The sequence below is a fragment of the Schistocerca piceifrons genome, chromosome 4, assembly GCF_021461385.2.
Source record: "Schistocerca piceifrons isolate TAMUIC-IGC-003096 chromosome 4, iqSchPice1.1, whole genome shotgun sequence".
Taxonomy (NCBI): domain Eukaryota; kingdom Metazoa; phylum Arthropoda; class Insecta; order Orthoptera; family Acrididae; genus Schistocerca; species Schistocerca piceifrons.
The window spans coordinates 255,272,421-255,291,004 of NC_060141.1; positions in this window are offsets into that span (position 1 = coordinate 255,272,421).

Here is an 18,584-nt window from a genome sequence, read left to right on the forward strand (position 1 = left end):
GCAAGTTCCCTTGCCGGTCTAGGAATGGTAGAACGATGGGTTCGATGACGGTTTGGATGTACCGTGCACTATTCAGTGTCCCCTCGACGATCACCAGTGGTGTACGGCCAGTGTAGGAGATCGCTCCCCACACCATGATACCGGGTGTTGGCCCTATGTGCCTCGGTCGTATGTAGTCCTGATTGTGGCGCTCACCTGCACGGCGCCAAACACGCATACGACCATCATTGGCACCAAGGCAGAAGCGACTCTCATCGCTGAAGACGACACGTCTCCATTCGTCCCTCCATTCACGCCTGTCGCGACACCACTGGAGGCGGGCTGCACGATGTTGGGGCGTGAGCGGAAGACGGCCTAACGGTGTGCGGGACCGTAGCCCAGCTTGATGGAGACGGTTGCGAATGGTCCTCGCCGATACCCCAGGAGCAACAGTGTCCCTAATTTGCTGGGAAGTGGTGGTGCGGTCCCCTACGGCACTGCGTAGTTTCCTACGGTCTTGGCGTGCATCCGTGCGTCGCTGCGGTCCGGTCCCAGGTCGACGGGCACGTGCACCTTCCGCCAACCACTGGCGACAACATCGATGTACTGTGGAGACCTCACGCCCCACGTGTTGAGCAATTCGGCGGTACGTCCACCCGGCCTCCCGCATGCCCATTATACGCCCTCGCTCAAAGTCCGTCAACTGCACATACGGTTCACGTCCACGCTGTCGCGGCATGCTACCAGTGTTAAAGACTGCGATGGAGCTCCGTATGCCACGGCAAACTGGCTGACACTGACGGCGGCGGTGCACAAATGCTGCGCAGCTAGCGCCATTCGACGGCCAACACCGCGGTTCCTGGTGTGTCCGCTGTGCCGTGCGTGTGATCATTGCTTGTACAGCCCTCTCGCAGTGTCCGGAGCAAGTATGGTGGGTCTGACACACCGGTGTCAATGTGTTCTTTTTTCCATTTCCAGGAGTGTATTATATTGGGGCATTAGTTCATATTGGTATTCCGATTGCTATGGTTTACGTATAGATTGTCATTTTTTGTTTATAGTTCACTGTTGTTATTTGAATTTGCATATTGTCAATTCGTCTTTCGGAGATAGTGAGCGGAGGTGTGGATGCTAGGAAATGGAGTATCTAGGGTAGAAATGGGAACATTTCCGACATATTCTTCCGTTTGAGTTTAGTAGAGGGGTCACAGTATCGGGGGCAGCCAGAAACATTGACGCCTTATGTTGTGTTGGCAGAAGAGCGAACACCGTGTTACGATTGAAGGCCGAAATGCACGCGTTTTAGCTCACGCAGCCTGGCGTGAGGAGGGAAGAACTATACTGACGTGAATTCTGGAACATGACAAGGAATCAGAATTCAGAAAGCGGACGTAATTAGTTTGATACTTAACTTTAATCCCTTAATGATGAACGTCGCTCTTGACGGTACATGATTCACAATATTATCTGTTCAGAATACATTCTTCAAGAATATGGCGCCTTGGTAGGTCGTAGCAAATGACGTAGCTGAAGGCTATGTTAAACTGTCGTCTCTGCAAATAGGAGCGTATGTAGTCAGTGAACCATCGCTAGCAAAGTCGGCTGTACAACTGGGGCGAGTGCTAGGGAGTCTCTCTAGACGAAATCTGCCGTGTGGCGGCGCTCGGTCTACAATCACTGATAGTGGCGACACGTGGGTCCGACGTATACTAACGGACCGCGGCCTATTTAAAGGCTACCACCTAGCAAGTGTGGTGTCTGGCGGTGACACCACACCTTATATAGAGATAATACCACTGGACGGAGCACTGCAGTAAAATTATTTTCTATTTTAGGGAAGGATGTTTTGACATTAGTGATTTTCTACGTTCAGGAAGATTTTTAGGGTTCGATCACTATCGTTTAAACGCATTAAACCACAATGATACACGTCAGTGTACTCGACAAGTGGCACAAGTGGCAAATGTGATGAACTGTGACTATTCCACCATCGTGCGACAATTGCATGCACCGAGGAAGGTTCAAAAATCTAGTGTATGGGCACCGCATCCTCTAAGCCAAAATCATAAAAATTATCTGGTGAACACACTTGCGTCTGTGCTTGCACGTCATCAGTTGCGTTGTGAACATCACCGACCATTCCTACCCTGTATCGTTACTGGTGATGAGAGATGGTTTCTTTGTACGACGAATTGATGATTTGTTTGGGCTTAAAAAGTCCTTTCTGTTCCTTATGTTAAAATACATAAGGAACTGAAAGGACTTTTTAAGCCCAAACAAATCAGCAACTCTTCGTACCTAGACCGGCGCGCGTTAACAAAAGATAAAGTTATGCATCTGGTGGAAGAGCGACGGTGTGGTGTAATATCAGTTGCGTCCCCGAGATTTAACCTTCACTGCTGATATTTATTGTCAACAACCGATAAGTCTTACAGATACAATCCAAGAACAACGACCAGGAAGACTGCTTGAAGTGATGCCACTCTACCATGACGCCCGCCCGCATTCTGCTAGATTGACAAACATGAGTTATGCTAGGTTCAAATGGCTCTGAGCACTATGGGACTTAACATCGGAGGTCATCAGTCCCATAGAACTTAAAACTACTTAAACCTAACTAACCTAAGGACATCACACACATCCATGCCAGAGGCAGGATTCGACCCTGCGGCCTTAGCGGCCGCGCGGTTCCAGACTAAAGAGCCTAGAACCGCTCGGCCACAACGGCCGGCGAGTTACGCTAGCAAGTCGTTCCACACCCACCTTACTCACTTAATCTTACGCACTCAGATTTTCATCTTCTCCGTTCCCTATCGAACAGTCTTCAAGCAACTTCCTTTCCAGATGAAAACGTGCTCCGAATATGGCTCGACAGTTCTTTGCCTCAAAAGCACGTGATTTCAACAGTCATGGAATCGAAAATTTACACCAGCGTGGGTAGTGTTGTAAATAGCGAAGGTTAGTATATTATTGCTGACTAGAGTCTCTGTTATATGTATACGCTGTGTTCATTAAAGCTTTGGCAAAACTCTGCGAACTTATACACCAACCTAATAATTCAGCTTAATCCTCATCTTCCAAAGTTGCTGCGAAAGGTATTTTCGGAAATCTTATTTCAGCGTTGGACGTGATTAATTCATTGGAGGCGGACTTTCGTTTTAAAGAGCCACCCTTTAAACTTCGAGAACTATTTTATGAGGCCTGACTAGGAAAATTTTACTTTTGGCAAACTAGGTACATTTTTTAGGAATGGATGGCCAAACTTATCGATACGAGTAATATATTTTAGTTTTGTTTTCATTTTCAGTCGTCATTTATGAGGATGTTAGAATTTAATGAATTCCAAAATGATCAGTTCACAATTTATCTTAATAAATGATACCGCTGCTAATAATTACTTTTTTCTTACATGAGTACTGAGTGGAGGCTCAGTCACTTGTGCAACAACATTAAGTCCTTGTGTAATTCAGTAAATAGCTCGCACAGGGAACCAATTACAGTTTCTGAGCTCCACTAATTGCTTAGGATTCAGACTGCAATCTCTTGTGACTTTGCAAAGCCTCTATCATTAGCGTAACAACGCTGCTTCTAGCAATAACAGCCCAGTGATCAAATGTGTGGCAGTAGTATGTCGCAGTCTCGGCTGTTTCATGGTGTGTGATTAAAAATATAACGTGGAGGGCGAGTTTTACTGTCACTGCCAGTTTGGTGTAATTCCAAAGCCGAAATGGTATGGTAACTTCTGAAGTTTTGCTTCTTCTGCAAGCAATACTTTCAGTTACGTTCTTCACTAAATTTGGTATTAGTCTTTAGCAGTATTCTTAAATTAATCATCAGACATTACAGACAAATATGGGAAAATCACATTTTGTATCACGTTTCTTTCTGTTATCTAACAGAGGAAAAAGGATTTTGAGGAGTGTGGAAAATCCATTGACCGGTTTCACTCTCTACAATTTTACAATTGTACTTATGTCTCGATGGAACATTTAGTCTTCGTCTTCAATTTATTTTTCGTTAATTTGCCCTCTACTACCTTATTACTATTTTGTCATTCATAAGTGCAGCGTCAGTAGCTCCCTTTTTCTGCCCTCTCCCCTCCCATCAGTTCTCTCTCTCTCTCTCTCTCTCTCTCTCTTTCTCTCTCTCTCTCTCCCTCTTTCTCTCTTTCGTTCTCTCTCTTTTTTCTCTCTATTATCTCCCTTATCATCTGAGGGACGATCATACTAACCTTTACGATGCCGTTGCAGTTGCCACAATTAGTGTTAGTTCGGTGACATTTCTGGGCAACATTTATACACTGTTTTTCCTAATATTCACGGACGTTTGTCGCTTTCATTTTCGTACATAATGTGTCGATAGTAAGTATTGTTATTTTCCTGCAGACAACTGAGAGTGAGTTTTTCTTCTGGCTCTGCATTACTCATTCCTGAATCTGATTTCTCCTTCTTTATATCTCTTCTAAAAATTTTCAATTTCTCTGTCGTATTCTCTTACCAGACGTCTCTAAAAGTGACAAACAGAATCGCGATTACGTCATGATGACCTTTCACCGATCAACTTCAGCGGGGAGAGTGTTGCACCTGGGAGGTACCTAGGAACATATGATGTTTCTTGGTCGGTGCTTCAATCTACTGACTGAGTTCACAAACAGGACTCGCAGTAGATAACGCCACAAGTAGTTTCCGGTTTCTTCTATTGATTTTGTTGTTGTAAGGCATAATGTTGTGTTTTGCCCAGTGTCCGAAAATATTATGACATCTACAAGTTTAGGTGTATAATAATTTAAAGATATTTCAAAAATATTGTTGACTTATCAGTTCTGGAGTTTTAAGACGAATAAAATTCTGCATATTATTACACTACTGGCCATTAAAAATGCTACACCACAAAGATGACATGCTACAAACCCGAAATTTAACCAACAGGAAGAAGATGCTGTAATATGCAAATGATTAGCTTTTCAGAGCATTCACACAAGGTTGCCGCCGGTGGCGACACCTACAACGTGCTGAGATGAGGAAAGTTTCCAACCGATTTCTCATACATAAACAGCAGTTGCCCGGCGATCCCTGGTGAAACGTTTTGATGCCTTGTGTAAGGAGGAGAAATGCGTAACATCACGTTTCTGACTTTGATAAAGGTCCGATTGTAGCCTATCGCGATTGCGGTTTATCGTATCGCGACATTGCTGCTCGCGTTGGTCGAGATCCAATGACTGTTAGCATAGTATGGAATCGGTGGGTTCAAGAGGGTAATACAGAACGCCGTGCTGGATCCCAACGGCCTCGCATCACTAGCAGTCGAGATCACAGGCATCTTATCCGCGTGGCTGTAACGGATCGTGCAGCCACGTCTCGATCCCTGAGTCATCAGATGGGGACGTTTGCAAGACAACAACCATCTGCACGAGCAGTTCGACGACGTTTGCAGCAGCATGTACTATAAGCTCGGAGACCATGGCTGCGGTTACCCTTGTCGCTGCATCACAGACAGGAACGCCTACGATGGTGTACTCAACGACAAACCTGGGTGCACGAATGGCACAACGTCATTTTTTCGGATGAATCCAGGTTCTGTTTACAGCATCATGATGGTCCCATCCGTGTTTGGTGACATCGCGGTGGACACACATAGGAAGCGTGTATTCGTCATCGCCATACTGGCGTATCACCCGGCGTGATGGTATGTGGTGGCACTGGTTACACGTCTCGGTCACCTCTTGTTCGCAGTGACGGCACTTTGGACAGTGGACGTTACACTTCAGATGTGTTACGACCCGTGGCTCTACCCTCCATTCGATCTCTGCGAAACCCTACATTTCAGCAGGATAATGCATGACGGCATGTTGCATGTCCTGCACGGGCCTTCCTGGATACAGAAAATGGTCGACTGCTGCCCTGGCCATCACATTCTCCAGATCTCTAACCAACTGTAAACGTCTGGTCAATGGCGGCCGAGCAACTGGCTCGTCACAATACGCCAGTCACTACTCTTCATGAACTGTGGTATCGTGTTGAAGCTGCATGGGCAGCTGTACCTGTACACGCCATCTAAGCTCTGTTTGACTCAATGACCAGTCGTATCAAGGCCGTTATCACAGCCAGAGGTGGTTGTTCTGGGTAATGATTTCTCAGAATCTGTGAATCTAAATTGCGTGAAAATGTAATCACATGTCAGTTCTAGTATAATATATTTGTCCAATGAACACCCGTTGATCATCTGCATTTCTTCTTGGTGTAGCAATTTTAATGGCCAGTAGTGTAGTTACATACCGTGTGGACAGCAAAACCATTTCATCAGTCGTACACGTTTTGTACCGTGAAATGGAAGATCTTCTAGCATGAAACACTTGATATTTGGAAATGAGAGGTGTTTCTTTAATTTGTCATCTATTTTTGCTGTCTGAAAAATGGAAACTTGTCTTGGTTTCCATTAGTTTCTGTTTCAAAAACTTTTTAAATTTTGATTGGTTTTGAGAGTTCCGTACCTCAGTGGGTAAAAACAGAAAGCTTTTAGGATCACTTCGTTGTCCGTCTGTCTATCTATCCGACCATTTTTCTCAGGAACGGGTGGTCATACCAATATGTAATCAATGTCACATACTAAGGTCTATGGTCTAATGGCGGTGTAAGACTTTGAAACATTTTACTCAACGGAATCAGAAAATACGGCCATTTATGTGAAATATTTTAATACTTGCACCTGTAGAATACCTCCCGTTGGCCTATAATCATAAAATTTTCCAAGAAGTGGTGTTTCAGAAAAGAACCGGACAGTAAAATTTGAAAACAGAAAATTTGTAGCTATATCACACGAATTTTTTTTCTCGTTTTTTGCTATTAAGTTGTCTCTCCGTCCATTTTTAAGACCCCTTTTCCTCAGGGACAGGTGCACGTATCCAGTTGACATTTACATCACTTATTAAGGCCTGAGGTTCTTTGACGGTATAATAAACATTACCTTCTAAGTCATTAAAGTCAAAATTAAGGCCATTTATACTACAAATTTTGATACTCGTGAACTTACCCATCAGATACTTCCATTTGGCCTACAATCATGAAATTTGGCAAGAAGCAAAGATTTCACAGTACAAGTAAACGAAAAAAAATTCGAAAATTATTGATTTGAAACAATAACATGAAAAAATATTCCTTTTGTCATTTGTTATCCGATTTCAAACTTGAAATTCAGACAATCAGTAATTCTGCATTCAAGGCGACAGCGTTGCAATGACAAATGTAAAACATCAGGAAAGGAATTACTTTATTGCTCATACGCCGCATTTCGGAATTTATGCATCATCAAATATCCTGGATTGAGTACAGCACCCTAGATAAGGCGTTTCAAGCTGTCTTGAAACAAACATTCGCAGAGTAGTCTGCGATTTTTTTTCACATGTACCTTAAAGAGCCATACCTATGCGCAGTACTCGCTTCTGGAATCTGGTGATGGATAAATTCCGAACACGTTATATGACGAAAAGAGCCATTCCTTGCCTCATGTTTTACTTTTGCGATAGACGCAGTCACTCTGATTGAAGAAATGCTGCTTACTATAATACATTCCACCCGCCTTCTGTATGACTTTATATCACATTCATATTATTGAAATAAAAACATTCCTTAAAACCTTGCAATCCTTGAGGTCAATATCTTGCCAGTATCAATGACGATAACAGGCAAAAATGGTCGAGATTCTCAGCTTTCTGAATCGTTGAACTGTCTACATACACAATTAAGAATGGAACCCTCAGTGCGCGAGCTCGACTCGCACCTGGCCAAATTTTTATAATGTTGCTTTTGAATTTGATTTCACGAATTAATTATTGCTGTATTGTAGTAGATTGATAATGCAACACAGGATCTATTAAATAGATTTTTTCGAGTGCGACACTTTGAAATTAAAATATTTGTTCCTCAATACAGAACCATAGTGAACCTTGGAACAGTTCTTCCCATTTGCAAAAAGTTGACTTTTCCATAGTTCTTTTTGTAATTCTGGAAAAGACTGTAGAACACTAAAAATGGATACAATCATTTCAAAATAGAATAGGAAAGGGTTATTCCGCGTAATCTCACAGGGGTGATAAGGTGACTGTTTCAGGAGTTGGGACATGTACACATAATTACCTTAATAGTAAAATTGCCAAATAGCGCCCTCCTAACTCCAACCATTTCTCATAAATGAGCCTTTAAGGCTCAGTGGTCTTTACTCGGTCATTACTTAGGCATCAATGTCCGTATTTTCAGGGATACTCTACTTAATAATTATTTAACCGACAGACCTCAATATTTATGCCTCTAGTAAGCCGGCTACTGATTTGACGTGATGTATAAATAGTAGGACACGTCTTTCATATTTTTTATGAAAAATATTGGAAAAACGCACTTTCTCATCCTGAGTTTTAAATACCTGATTAAAAAAAAAAAAAAAAAAAAAAAAAAAACCACCGTTTTGTACAGGGAGAAAGTGCAGAATTCAATTTGTGCACAGTAGCTCTGTAGTCCTATTATTATATATAAATAATAATCTAAACCATTTGGTATTGTAATTAATAGTTCTTACCTCCATTTAAGATGAGTTCATCGCAATAATGTTAAATGTGGCAAACTGCGAAGTTCTGGGGGCGAGGGGCGTGGGCAGGGGGCTTAGGTAATTGAATCTCAACTATATTTTTGTTGAAATGTGTACATAACTTGTTGTAATCTTAGATACAAAGAAAAATATGCTACCTCCCTCTTTCCATTGGTAAAGAATCACATGAAAATGCAAGTTATACATACCATCCATATTCACCACTAAGATAATTAGTACACAATAATCATGTGCAGTGAGCCATCAGTTGCAACTTACAGCGCAGCGATTAGAGGAGTGGGCTGAAAAAACGGGTTTTCAGTTTTCTGCTGATAAGCGTGTTTATGTTGATTTTAAATGTTCTCGTCGTCCTTTTAATTTGCATGCCTTGCATACAGGGGACACAATCCTACATTTTAGAGACACAGTGGGGTTTCTGGGCCTCATTTTTGGCTCCAGATTGTCGTGGTTGCCACACCTGCGAGACTTGAAAGCCAGAACCCTGGAAGCACTGAACATCCGCAAGTGCCTCAGCCACAGGTCTTTCGGACCGGACAGGGAGTGTCTCCTCTAATTTTATCGGGCTTTCGTGCGTTCGGGGCTGGACTACGGGTGCACGGTGTATGGGTCAGTGGGGCCCTCTTATTTGCGAATCCTTGACGCTGTCCACCATGCGGGGATTCGACTGCCCACAGGTGCTTATCGGACCTGTCCCATACCCACCCTCTGTTCCGAGGCGGGAGAACCGCCGCTTACCATCCGGCGCCACCTCCTCCTGGTGAGCCAAGCGAGTAAGTTCCTCGCATCTCTGACTTCACCTGCATGCCATATTGTCGCTCGTCTGCCTCTGGAACGTCTTTTTTCCAACCATCCACGACCGACGATGCCGTTTGGGATCCATGTGCAACGTGTGCTGCAGTCCCTCAGTGTGCAGCCCGTATGGCCCAAAATCCAGGGTTTTAACAGCCTGCCACCCTTGGTACTGGAGGGGCCCAGAGTGATTTTAGATTTGGTGCGGTACAAGAGAGATTGTACTCCTGTTTCCGTTTTTAATGCAACATTTTCTGCCATTTTAGCTGAGCACCACGACTATGTAGCTGTTTTTACGGATGAGTCTAAACAGGGGATCCGTTGGTTGCTCTGTTGTTTTTCTAGATCGTGTCCTCAAGGTCCGACTGCCTGAAACGTTTACTGCCTTTGATGCAGAATTGTCTGCGATCTTGCGGGCACTGGAGCAGATGAGACGCTCTTCCCGTCCTAAATTTCTTGTCTGTTCCGATTCACTAAGTGCCCTCCACACATTGCAACGTTTTTATCCAATAGTACAGACTATCCAGGATGCTCTCCTCCAACTACAACGACTGGGGAGGGAGGTGGTTTTCTGCTGGGTTTCAGGGCATGTCGGCATTGCTGGGAATGAAAGGGCAGATCTCGCAGCCAAGGAGGCTTGTCTCGACCTGCAACAAGTATCTCAGTGTGCCATCCCCCTACACGCTCTCACAGCGCTATTGAGCTCACGAGTCATGCGTCAGTGGGAGGATGAGTCGCTGGAATTGACTGACAATAAGCTCCGTCTAGTCAAGCCCACAACTCGTGTGTGGTGTACTTCCTTCCAGACAAATGGACGGGACGAGGTTCTCCTCGGACTGCGTTTTATTTTCTGACCAGCTGGCGGCGGTTGCCTTGCCGGCGGATCTGCCATCTCTTTTAGTAAATACTGAAACGAATGTGGTAAAAGTTTTAAAGTTCTGTGACTAGTCCAATGTCGTTACCAAGATTTTAGGGAGAGGGTCTTAATTTGTTCACAGGATGACTGGCTCACCCATGTTTTACGTAAGTGACCAGCCAGTGACAATTTCTTGTGGCATCCTTGACGCTCCTTTCTCCTTTCCTTACTTTCCATTTTCTTGTACAGCATTTTTCATCTTCTCCCACTTTCCTTGCGTGTATGCTTCTGTTTTACTAAGTTTGTCCACATTCGTTTCTTTAATGTCTGTCAGGACACTGCTGACCTCAACGTTGAGCGCCCGTAAGCGCCCCCCCCCCCCCCCCACACACACACCTTCAGAATTTGTTCCTAAAATATTTGTGTTTGATCTGTAGGTCAGGAACTAAATAGGTGAAAGGTGAAATACAGTCATCAGTCACTTTTCTCCTGTATATATGTTGTATTTCACTGTTAAATGCTTTTCAGTGAAAGAATTACGATGAACAGCTTGGTTGGGAACACACACGTTGTGAGATATCCTTAATATATTATTGAAAATTAAAAAGATAACTTCGTTGAAATAAAAGATTCAAGCAATAATGAGATATATTAACAATTTGACAAGTATATCGGTAGCTGTGGACACAAGAATTTTGCAAAGAACATTTGCATCAACAAACTGAAGTATAAAGAAGGAAATTGTACTTTAAAAGCTCTTCCAGCTTGCTTATAACGTTGTTTCCCTTGACGCCTTCATCCAAACACGAAATAGATTAACTTCAATGTGAGAGAGGTCTTCTGGTCTGTTCAGAGTGCTTTCTGTCAAATTTTCACTGCGACTGTGTGATGATAAAGCATCCACCTTACATAGAACGTTGAAGAAGCGAACCCAGACAGAATTTTCCCTACTGGGTCATAAGAGGAACTATGATCCAGCAGGAGACATGCTGTTAATCTCAACAGCTTTAAAGTCACGTGATACTCAGAAAGCTGTCATATGTACCAGTTTTCGTCGTATTTGAAACCCTCATACTGCCTCACTTGCAGCTGTTCCAACAAATCATTTTCGCGAACGGCCATAGCAACAGTGGTCTCATTACCATATGTTGAAAGTGTTTCATCACTAAGGTGTTAGGAGCAGTGATAAGAAATGCATGGTGCGATTCGTGCTCCTTAAACTATCCTTACTTAACTGCAACTTTGTTCCAAGAAACGTTTATACGATTTGATCGCCCTCGAAGAAACAAATTGTTGTGTACATAGTTCCGCGTAGTCAGCGCGTACACAACTTCGCCACTAGAGCGCGCCCCGCTAAGCACAACAGCGCAGGCGCAGCGCTCGTCCGTTTCTGCACTACAAGATGGCGCTGTCTTAGAGACGGACCAAATTCTGCTTCCGACGATCCACGTATTAATATGTAACGCAGCCAATGAGAGTGCTGTTAACGTAGAACCTTTTCTCCTCGCGGATCACACTCGTGCAGTGATACATGAAAGCGTGAGATATTATAACGAGTGTACATACCTCCGATTAGTGAGTCTGCATTTGTCTGTACCAGTCTGCATTTGTCTGCACCAGTCTGTACCAGTCTGCATTTGTCTGTACCAGTCTGTACGAGTTCTACATTTGTCTGTACCGGTCTATAGTCAAGTTTCAGTCTGCGCCCAATAAGATAACCATATTCCTGTACATAGCCATGAAGATAAATGTATAGACACTTCTGTCAAGTATCAGAGATATATGTAAGAATAAGATTAACGTACCAATACCAAAGGAACTTCAGATTGTCAACTGTAAATAGCATCCAGAACCAAGTTAAGTAATTTTTATGCTTGTTATTATTTTAATAAATGTGTGTGAAAATTAATCAAGTTCTGTTTAAAGTTGGTCACGGTCAATCTCCTACTCTAAGCGTGCAAGTGGAATTTTTATCGTCTGACCTAACGGCAGAAGATAAACACGCCACGATAAGACCACGAGACATATTGCTGACACTCGTCTACTTCGTTAGAACGAAAAGGCAAATAATCTGATGGTGTGTGCACTGAAGGTCTTACAGTACGCACACCACACAAATAAAAAGTGAATACAAGTTACTATAACGTACTTTCGCTATTACATACAGTATTTGGCTGTCAAATAAGGTATCTAAGAAATACTTCATATTATCATGTATCACAAGGGAAATACTAATCTCAAACGTTCTTGCGGGGAACTTTTAATGACCTAGATGCTGGCTACGGCCTTCAGCGGTTGACAATTGACCGACAGTCGAGAAGCCACAGTGCGACACACGCATTGGTCGATAGCAAGCCATCCCATCATACCACGCAAATAAAATTGCCTTCAGCGATTACAGTCCATGTGGCTCTCACATATTTTCTAACATAATATACATGCTATGTACTCGGTCGCCGCATTGGCATTTCTTATCTCGTGGAATCTAAAAGATGTTCGTTCTCCCTCCTAACTGTCATGCACGTGGCGACACACTCAGCTAGACACCATTTCTATTTCATTGTTACGACGGCTTGCTGAGATGTAATACCTCCGAATTTATTATTCTGTTGTCAATAACTGTTGAGATTATTACATGTCAGGCGTGTTAATCGGTCGACTTTCCCCTTCGCTGCCACTAAAAGACCTCGAGTTGTATTGTGTAATATGGCGGTGTGTAATGTCAGTACACTGGCGGCCAAAAATCGCTGCACCAAGAATGAGTTGTGAGCCCTAAACAAAAGTTGGTAGGCGTGTTTCTTCATCTGAAAGATGATTCTGTCAATATTTCGCGCCAGTCGCGTAAGAGTATCGCTAGTAGCGCCATTACGAGGATACAAATCGCGTTTGCTTTAAATTCATGCTGTAACAGTCGTGAGGGTTAGTTACGTTTCAAACGGAACATGGTGAGTTTATATTAGTCAAGAATGTCTTCAAGGCGACAGAGACGCTATTTTCAATACCCCACTCACCGTGAAATTCAACAAGGGTGTTTATTAGGGATACGAGAAGCTAAATGTTTCTTCTCCGATACAGCAGAAAGTCTTGGCAGATTGTAGCCCTGTACACAACTGATGGGAGCGGTTGTCACTAGCACATACGCTAGAAAGAAGGCCGGGTTCTGGACGACGTCTCATGGAACTATCGAGAGGGGACCATCGTGTTCAGCGTATACCTCTGGCGCTTAGTACTATCCCCGCAGCTGCAATTTGAGCAGTAGTTGTCACCAAAGTGTAATAATGGAATGTTACAAAATCGGTTACTTCAAGGACAGCTGAGGTAGACGCTTTGGAATATACATTCCACTGACCCCAAGACAAAGCCATTTGCGACTTCTGTGGTGTCAAGCAAGAGCACGTTGCAGGGCTGTGGAGAGGTTTGTTGTGTTTTCTGATGAAAGCTTTTTCTGCCTCTGTGCCAGTGACGACTGAGTGTTGATTACAAGAAAGCCAGTTGAAGGCCTGAACCAACACGTGTGCTTGCTAGACTCTAGCCCTACACCTCGAGTTGTTGTCTGGTTTGCGATTTAATATGACAGCACGAGTGCTCTTTCGTTATCCAACGCACCCTGACTGCACATTTGTACGTCATGTTGTGTTGTCATTTACGCATAGGGTCCCAGGGGTTGTTTTCCAACAGGATAATACGCCCGCATATGGCTGATTTAATCCAACATGCTCTACAGAGTATACACATGTTAGCTTGGCCTGCTAGATCACCAGAGCAGTCTTCAATCGAGCACATACTAGACGCCATCGGAAGACAATTCCAGAGTCATCCATAAACAGTATTAACCGTCCTTATATTGACCGACCAAGTGCAGTAGGCATGGAACTTCATCCCACAAACTGAAATCCGGCACCTCTACAACACAATGCATGCACGTTTGCATGCTTGCATTCAAGATTGTTCCAGTTATACCGCTTATTAATGTGTATTTGCAGTGGCTTATCTCGCGCTTACATTAACCTTGTTACCTTGCAATGATTCATAATTTGCACATGTTACCTTGACAAATGTATTAACGAAGTTTCATTACTCTACATTAATAATTTTTTGGTGCTTCGATTTTTCCGTCAGTTCGTCAGTACTTGAAAAACAGCGTGCTATATACGAGTTTTGAACTCGAAGCGTTCGTCCAAGTCTAATTGCAGTTAAAGTATGAATTCTCTTGGAATTCGTCTGATTGACGGCAGCAACCTAAACGCCTTCCTGAGCACACTTCAGGCGTCCAGTTACCTGCGAGTGCAAAGAGTTATGCAAGACAGCGCATCATCGATGGGTGCACCTCTTTCGAGATGACAGCGTAGCCGCACATTAACGTATTAATGAAGTGAGTCGAAAAGCGGGCTCATTTTAGAGTATTTGGGCAATGTTTCACTTATATAGGAAAACGGAACTTTTCTTCTTGCTGTGACTTAATGAGTAATCACACTCTAAGACATAATCCTCATAAGAGAGAAGACGTCATTCAGCCTTAACCACTATCCTAAATCGTGAGCGTCCATTCTTCCTAGTAGCGTCTCTGACTCATAAAACGTTATTCCTCGAAAAACTTGTCACTATGTGTGTATTTCTTCACTGTTAAAGATCAAATAAAACCTTTTTTATTTGCGTTCATTTCTTATTGTGTACTTAGTACATCGGTGGATAAGTTAGTAGCGTTTTTCTTTGGCATGTTGGTATTCTGGTTGCAGTGGGTTTATTTATCGATCATCATTTTTTTATTTGTAGTTCACTGTTGTTGTTTGAGTTAACATCTTGTCATTTTGTCATTTGGATACTGTGAGTGGAGCTGTGGACGCTGGCAAATGAAGAGACAAGTGGAGAAATCGGAATTTTTCCGACTTATTCTTCTCTTTGTGTTCAATAGAGCGGCGACAGCACCGGAGGTAGCTGGAAACGTTTCTGTCGTGCATGGGGATAATGCCACTGGACACAGTACGATAGGAAAATGGTTTCCTCTTTTTAAGGAGGATCGTTTTGACATTAGTGACTCTCCACGTTCAGGAAGACCTTCGACGCTCAATGAAGATCGTTTGAACACATTAACCTACGACGATCCAAGTCACTATACTCGAGAACTGGAAAATGTGATGAACTGTGAATATTTTATCATCGAGCGACAATTGCATACAATGGGGAAGGTTCAAAACTCGGATGTATGGATACCGCATACTGAAAGCCCAAATTACAAAAATCTGCGGATGGTCATACGTTCATCTCTGTTTTATCATCATCAATTAACCCGTGAACAACACCATTCATTCCTATCCTGTATCTTTACTGGTGACTATAAATGATGTCTTTATGCTAACATAAGGAAAAGAAATTAATGGTTGAGCCCCAACAAAGCAGCAGCTCCCTCTAAAAGATATGTGCGCATCCACAAGATATACGAGGGTCACTAAAACAGAAATGCACACTTTTTTTTTAATCCCTCTTTTATTCTAGATGTTCGAAAGTGTTACAGTGTGTAGATACATCCTTTAGGAAGAATATTTCATTTCTCCACATAATTTCCATCCCTCTCAACTGCCTTACGCCATCTTGGAACCAGTGCCTGTATACCCGCACGGTAAAATTCTGGACCAACCTGTTGGAGCCACTGTTTGGCAGCGTGCACAAGGGAGTCATCATCTTCAAACCTTGTTCCACGAAGAGAGTCTTTCAGTTTCCCAAAGAGATGATAGTCATATGGAGCCAGGTGAGGGCTGTAAGTCGGGTGTTTCAGTGTTGTCCACCCAAGTTTTTTGATCGCTTCCATAGTTTTTTGACTGACTGACATGTGGCTGTTGTGACTTGGCAAGACAGCCAAGCCACTAGGAGGTGAAGCCGAAAGGCACGCGTTTAAGCTCACGCAGGCTGGCGTGAGGTCTGGAACAGTTAAAGGATTTGAGTCTAGCATATAAAGTACGTAGCTGTTGGAATACTTAACTTTAATCCATAATTGGTGAAATCGGTCTGACGGTACATACATCACAAGATAAATAGCAATTGATAATGGCGCCTTGCTAGGTCGTATGCTAACTATCGTCTCGGCAAATGAGAGCGTAATTTGTCAGTGAACCATCGCTAGCAAAGTCGGTTGTACAACTGGGGCGAGTGCTAGGAAGTGTCTCTAGACCTGCCGTGTGGCGGCGCTCGGTCTGCAATCACTGACAGTGGCGACACGCGGGTCCGACGTATACTAACGGACCGCGGCCGATTTAAAGGCTACCACCTAGCAAGTGTGGTGTCTGGCGGTGACACCACATTGGCCGTGCATTGTCGCGCAACAGCAAAACTTCCTGCTTTTTCTGATGTGGTCAAACACGACTCAGCCGAGCTTGAAGTTTCTTCAGTGTCGTCACATATGCATCTGTCAGCAGTCACCAACTCGTCAACTCTCTGCACATTGTCTGGAGTGTGTGCAGTAAGAGGCCTGCCTCTGCGAGGACAATCCTCAATATTGCCGTGGCCGTTTTCATCACGTAACCTGCTTGCCCACCGACTAACTGTACTGCAATCGACAGCAGCATCTCCATACACCATTTTCAACAATTTGTGTATGTTTCCCACTGTTTCGTTTTCGCAGCACAGGAATTATATGACAGCACGTTGCTTCTGACGAACGTCAAGTGTAGCAGCCATCTTGAAGACATGCTGTGATGGCGCCACTCACGGGAACAGGTTGAACTAAGTTTGAAAAAAAGCGGGAAGGATGTACCGATACACTGTAAAACTTTCACACATGCAGAATGAAAACTGTATTTTTACAAAAATAGTGTGCATTTCTTTTGGAGTGACCCTCGTAATATTACGCATCTGGTGGAACAGCGATGTTGTGGTGTAATATCATACCACCGACATTTATTGTCAATAGCTGAGACTTCTTGCAGACGCTGTCCAAGAACGACGACCAGGAGAACTGCTTGAAGTGATGCTAGTCCATGGTAACGCCCGTCCACATTTTGCTGTACTGTCAAGAAACACTAAACAGGAGTTATGTTCGGAAGTCATTTCGCATCCACGTTTTTCATCAGATCTTGTGCCCTCATTTTTTCTGCTCTCTATTGAAAAACCTTCAAGGAATTTCTTTTGTGGGTTAAAATGCGATCCGAACATGGCTCGTCGAGTTCTGTGCCTCAAAACCACGTGATGTCTATAGTCGCGGAATAGTCACGCCAGCGTTGGCGGGCTGTTGAAAATAGTGAAGGAAATACATTAGTGATGACTAAAGTCTGCGTTATATATATCTGATGTGTTTATTAAACTTGTGGTAACAGCTGAGAACTTATACCCCAAACCAATCAGTTAAATTACATGCCGTTATTTGTGATTAACGTTCTCTTATACACATTTACGCAGTAGAGTAAAATGGCTATTTCGTTTGTAGAATTATGTGTTATCTTATGAAGTCAGGGTACAGTAAGTAAATGAGGCAATCCGTCAGCCGTAATGAAATGGTAGGAGGAATGCAAACTATTCTACGACGAATATCAAGTCGCATCTTCAGACCTGAACGCTCACCTTTTGGTATTTTCGCTAGCGCCATTAGGTTAATGTGCGCGATATTTCTGCGGGATGCCCTGTGACAGGGGCCCGTCGTCTCTTCAGGTGGTCTGAAGTAAGGGCTGCAGGTGTGTTTGAGTGCGCGCGCGCGCGCTTGCATGTTCCTGAGGAAGGAGCGAAGCGACATCTCTAAAATACCTCGCACATTAATGCAATGAGCTGCGCGGATACTCAGAAATTCACCATTTATCAACAGCGTCTGGGAGGAAAAACTGTGATTGTAAAGATGGCTAAATGTGGTTGTGAATAATAGCTGGACTACAGCTGAACGCAGATAAAGGCAGCTAAATAACGATAGATCGGTCTTACAGCAAAAGACGAATGAACGGTTGAATAATTATATCAGAGGACTATGTAATTCCATACTTACATTCCGGCCTAGATATGCAATTATACTCCTCAAAACAACGTATGATACCTTTGTTTTACTCCAAATTATACTCGTCTAAAACGATTGTTTCTTATCTCTGTCATTGAACAAATCCGCAGTGGTTTTCCTCAAACTGCGCCCATGGCCGTTGATTCTAATTGATAATGCTATTAAAGATAAACTCTGACTAAACTATAGCCAGCAATTCTGTCACATTTTAAGGCTTAAAACGAGTTCAAAATTTTATCGGTCAAGCTCGAGTTGTTGGTACGTATCAGACACTTTTTCATTTCGACTGTTCCCTTTAAGCAACATGCCTACAATACCAACTCTTCCATTACCACTTAGTGAGGAACATAAAATTTTTGTACTATAATGACGTTGCAGTTAGTTGATAAT